Below are 6,073 nucleotides of genomic sequence, written 5' to 3'. Positions count from 1 at the left end.
TCCAGGTTCCTTATCTTCGGCCATCTTAATTGACCCAAAGGTTACTGGAGGTGATAGGACAAGCTTATTTGGAGTGTAAAGGTGACAGTGGGGGTCTTTTGGAGTCCCACTATGTGATAGCAATCAAAGTTAAAAAAAAAATTACAGTTTTTAAAATTAAAATGAAATAAATCTAAAAATAATTGTAAACATTTTTTAAAGTCCCACATGAGCACGCGCATCGTCATGTAAACACGCGTCGGGTGCGCCTACGTATGAAAACGACAAGCGTACATGTTGGGTATCGCCGCGCACACCGGAGTGAGAGCAATAATACTAGGGCCAGTATTTTTGGGTATCTCTAAATTGATGACCTGTGGGGGCTTTAAAAGCGTCGTCTATGGACTTTTGCAGTACTGAGGTTTGTTGCCGTTTCACGGACGCACACAATTTTTAACCTGGGCATGTTGGGTATCTATTTACTCATTGTAACCTCATCTTTTATACTGTATTAAGAAATGGGTATTTTATTGTGTTTTGGGGCATTTAAGTACATTTTTCACTAAATTGTGGGGTTTGATAAGGAGTTGCACTAATATCGTGCAACATACAAATTTGCAACTGCCACCATTTTATTCTACAGGGTCTTGGCTTTCAGAAAATATATGTTTGGGGGTTTTAAGTCATTTTTAGGCCTAAAATGTGGAATATAACATGGGTGCAAAAAATGGGGGGGGGGGCCTCAGTCATGAAGGGGTTAATAAAAAAAACTATTAGTCCCCATTCACACCAGGGCGTTTATAGCTCCTATTTTTCAGCACGGAAAAGCTCCACACAAGCCTGTGAAGTATGCACCTCTTTTTAGGGCGATCAGAGCGATGTGACCCTTTTTCCTGTTCCTAATCACGCTAATCTGCCCAAAAAAGAAGCTCGTGTACCGTTTTCCAGCAACTGGCTTTTTTCTTAGCGCAACGCTGTGCTGAGACGTGAACGGGGACTATAGAAATCAATATAATTTCTTGTGCGGAGCTTTTCGGTGCTGGAAAATACATGCTACAAACACCCTGGTGTGAATGGGGACTTAGCCACATCCACTATGTACCACATTCACAAAGGAAAACAGTGAGGATGAAATGAAAATTTCGGCACGGCAGATTTGTTTTCCATTCAAATTCATTTTCTGAGGTTACTTGATTCCCAAATATAGGATTTGCAATGACCATGGTTATTTTTGGCAATGACGGCAAATAAAAGCCAAACATAATATTAATTATACCTAAAAAATTTGGCAAATAAGACGTGTTGGCTTGGTAAATTGAAGCTTATCGCATAACAGCTGTTGGAGTTATTTATATTTTGTACAGTAGAAAATACTACTGGTATCTTATCCAGTAAAGAAAAACTTGTCCCACCTGTCCTTCCATAAACATTTGACTAGATATGGGGTTAGAACGGATGCTGGCAGGCAGTACACAGTTTTTGTACTAGAACCAAATTTTAATTCCCTCTCAGGCTTCGGGAGTGGTGGTTAATTTAAATTACAACTACACTTTACATTTTGAGAAACAATACTAGATATATTGAGCTTCATATCAATAACATGCTGTTGTGGTTTTCTCAGGAGCTTTAAACTTCCACTATCTGGGACTGGACACAGTCAATTTTTTTGTAACAACCTGCCCAGAGGGAGAATAGTCATTTTCCAAATGCACCCTTTTGCCTTTATTTTTATCTAATTATCCACTGGGGTAGGGGACGACATCACTTCTGCACAGTGTAGAAGTAAGCCTGAGACTGATGAAGGGGATGAGATTCTTCAAAATGCGTCCCTAGCTACAATAATCTTGTGCGGACAGATGCACCAGAGCTGTCAGACAGATTGATCTCTAAGGGGAAACAGAAGGAACACACAGGTGCCACCTCCATTTGTCCAAATCTCTCCATTGCCGGCTCCACTCCAGCTACAGAACACCCCAGCTGGTCCATTAGAAACAGGATCTGCAGCATACTCTGTCGCATTCCTGTTGCCACACAAAGATCTACACTTGTGAGTGCAGTTGTTTCAAATTAATATTTCCTAATAAATGGAACTACTACGCTATGCCGATGCTCTCTTATATACTTTTATTTTTTAGTTGCTAAGGGCGCCCCTTTGAGTTTTTGAGAAGAGCTGCAAGGATGATTTGTAGTCATTCTGGACTTTGGCTGGCTAAGCTTACTATTATTTTATCATCTGGTTTACTATTGTTTTGATTTTGCATCCCCATTCTCATTCTGTATGGTGTTTTCTGTAACATTCAGAGGGGGCTTTCTGTATTTCACAATATCCATTTATCAACATAGCTACTTTTAAAACACCGACACATATTACTTATGCGCAACTGAGTATCAGTAATTAGTAGGCATTTTGCCCCTAGCTTAGTGAATTAGGTGAAGCTCTGCTGACTGCCATCATCCAATCATGAGCAAGCAAAAATACTGTTACTTTTAGTTTCCTTGCACGTGATTGGGTATTCTTTGCAAGGTGAAATTTCACCACATTCACTTAGCCAAGGGGAAACGTGGAAACAGCACCTACAAAGTGAAAATTCCCTTGCAAAGTAAACTGCCTATTTGCCTTTAGTGAATAAACCCCATAATCTTATGGAAAGATTGTTGTTGATATCAATAGATATCAGTATCTTTACTGATCTTTAGATGGTATCTTTAGATGGAAAACATAACTATTTACTTTTAAATATTGAGAGTATAAGCTTGCTCAATGTGTCTGTATATTATCTTTCACAGAACATTAGGACTACACAGAGTGGGGGATAGTAAATTACACCAATTAGTGCTCTAGACTGGCAGAGGTGAGTAACAGATGAAGATAACATACAAAATAAAATTGCCAACTACCTGGCGATCTGGCAATTTAGCAAGATTAGCAGGTAAAACACAAGAGTGGCAGAATGAAACAGCAAATCCATTGGGAGGTAAGAAAATTCCTATATACAGTATGAGTTTCAACTGTATATTTTGTTGAATTTTAGATTTAGTGATTACTCGTTTTATTAGAAAGCACTTAGAAAGAACTGCCAAGAGGAGCTGTATGTAATATGTAACCTTTAATGACAAAAAAAAAAAAAATCTTCATACAGGTTTACAGGAGAACAGTAACAATATAAAAATATATTTACATTACTTACAAATGTACAGCAATCAACATAGACAGTATCTTTTCAAACACAAAATACTCTTTGAAGATATCATATAATGTTCTACTCAGAGCCTAAACAGTAGTACTTCATTAACCAGCTTGGAAGATCCTGCTGGATTAGGATATGTTAAGACTGGCATTCAAGATGTATTTCCTGATAGAGTAAAGTGCCACCGCTTTAGATGTGTGGTGACCGCATGCTAAAAGGAATCTGCTGTAGTGAGAATTTACCTCTGTGGTGTCCACTTTTCCAATAAACAAGTACTCTTCACGTGCCATCATTGAGACAGTGAAAGCGTATCTACACCCAAAAACAACAATTTCATATATTGCAGCCTACCGATCCCTACATGTAGTGACTTTTTTTCTTTTTTAATCACTCTTTCCTTTATTATACCCTGATAATTTGGCCACTCCTCTCTATAGATGAGCAATGGAGCAGCACTGTCAAGTCGTGGAAAGGGAAGTGTTAGATGCACTTGCAGATTTAGATGGACATGATTTAGAAATTACATTTGAACTCCAGCTAACAATTTTTAAGCAGTTACATCAAGATTGTTTCCCTTTTGGGATAAAGGTTTTAAATAAATGAATGCAATCCGACCATTGTAAGCACCCCTGTCACTATCTGACACTTTTGTTGGAAAACTTGGTCTGTTAAAAACAGACTTACTGGCTGGATCACCAGGTGAAAATAAAAAGTTTAAAAAAAAAAAAAGCCTAGAAAGGAAAACTAATGCATCCATCACACCTAAGGCTTGATAAGCTCCAGCAGACATGGTACATAAAGGTCATCCAGAGCAAATGGTGCAGTATAAATGTGTAAATCACAAATAGACCTACTATTTAAAAGCTAAAGATACAGTGAGACAGGCATTAGATATTACAAAAAATAACCCAGCCAAAAAGCAGTCACCTATCATTCCAAATAGGCATTATTCATACTATATAAAAATGTAAACTGTTAACAGTGTTTCTGTGCTACTATCAGATAACAATAGCTAGTCATCAATATATTCATACAATTTAATATGCTGTTTATTCAAATACAGTGACCAAATACAAATTACTTAATGCGCTTAGCTATACACTAAAACAGAAAAAATCCTGCCAATATTGCTACTGTATGTCTCCTGCCCTATAGAGCAGGGGTAGCCAAACTTTGGTTATCCAGCTGTTGTGGAACGACTGGACCCATAAGGCATTCCAAGACTCTGACAACCACAGGCATGACTTCCAGAAACATGATGGAACTTGTAGTTCCCCAAGGCTGGAGGGCTGAAGTTGGGCTCTCTTTGCTGCGGATCCTTCATAGGAATATATATATTCAGTATTGCTTCTGACCTGTTAAAAGCAGCACAGACAGCAATGGCAATGCCTGCTGGGTTTTCAGAGACATTTAATCCCTTAAGGTCTGATATCCACAGATCTGCATCCTGTTGAGGCAATAGAACACAGATTTACCAAAAAGCATATGTGCTCTTCCATGCAGCATGAAGTCTTGGAGCCAAACACATTAACTGCCAGCTGACTATGACTGTAATTTGACAATTATCGCCCCTTACTGTCAGGTGGCAGAGAGAAAGAAAGAGATGGCCTGTTAAATTGAGCCTGAACACTTTGCAGCCATCCGGGGGAAAAAAAAAAAAGGAAAGGGCTAACACCTTTAGACCACAAAAACTCTGTTCACAAAGTACCCCTGGTCAAGGAGTTAAAGATCTGGTCATCAAACCCAACTACACTCTACCAAAAAGGGATTTCCTGCTTTAAAAGGTGACGTCAGGTGCAAAATTGGTGCTCAGGAAAGGCACTTCATTTTTCTTATTTTTAAACAGGTGAAATAAAGTGCATTTCTAAAATCTTTTATAATATTTTTAAAGGCTGGTGATAAGTTTTACTTTGTAAATACATATAATTAATTAACGAACACCTCTGCACAAGATCATATAAATACATTACTTTTTACAGGGTAGTGTACATTATAGTACAATTCACAGTGAATATTTATCAGATGTAAAAATATAAATGTGAAGGTGTGCAACACACCTTTATGGCATCTTGGAATCCCAGTGCAAAATAGAAGATGTGTATATCTTCTATGGGATCAGATGGCATTACAGTATATGCAAACATGAATACATTTTTTCCCCTCTTCATTAAGGTCAGTCACATCTGGTATTTACACGTAAGTGGGTGAAGAAGTGCTTTCTTCAAACCTTCGATGCATGTTTTTCATTATTAACATTTGTAGTCATATTAAACCTTTACATCCAGCCAATTAAAAGTAATGTTGAGACGTTGGTAGATAATTGTTTATAGATGTATGAATGTTCTTTAATGTTCAATCATTGCATGAAACCCAGAATTAATTTACGGCATACACATAAATTAGTGAAGAAGTGCTTTCTTGATACCTTCAAGTGATACTTTTCATTCTTAACATCTGTAGTCTTATTTCTCTTTTCTGCCCATCCAACTAAGATTAATGTTGAGACGTTGGTAGATAATTTTGTATAGATGTGTGAATGTTCAGTAATGTTCAGACTTTGCAGGAAACAAAGAATTCATATATGCCATACACATATTTGAGATTTGTTTGTATGTATGGACAAATACAAAACACATCCCTAAATGCATAGCCATTAACGCTGCACACCACTGCCAATGTTTATTGTGCAACAGGAATAAACTCCAAAGCCTTCCATTTGAAGCAGATTATGCCATCATTTCAATCCATATCCTTTTCCATTTTGCACATGGAATTATTTAATGGCGTCCATCTGTCCACTGAACAAGGTCTGGCTGCAGTAGGGAGCAAATATTCAGTTTACATTTCTCCTCTCTGACCATTCACTCTGGTTAAGGCAGCGTAGTGAATAAAGAAAATTCTCTGTA

This window comes from Nanorana parkeri, unplaced genomic scaffold, assembly GCF_000935625.1.
Source record: "Nanorana parkeri isolate BGI_ZX_2015 unplaced genomic scaffold, ASM93562v1 scaffold1341, whole genome shotgun sequence".
Lineage (NCBI taxonomy): Eukaryota > Metazoa > Chordata > Amphibia > Anura > Dicroglossidae > Nanorana > Nanorana parkeri.
Note: the sequence above shows the minus strand (reverse complement) of the source record.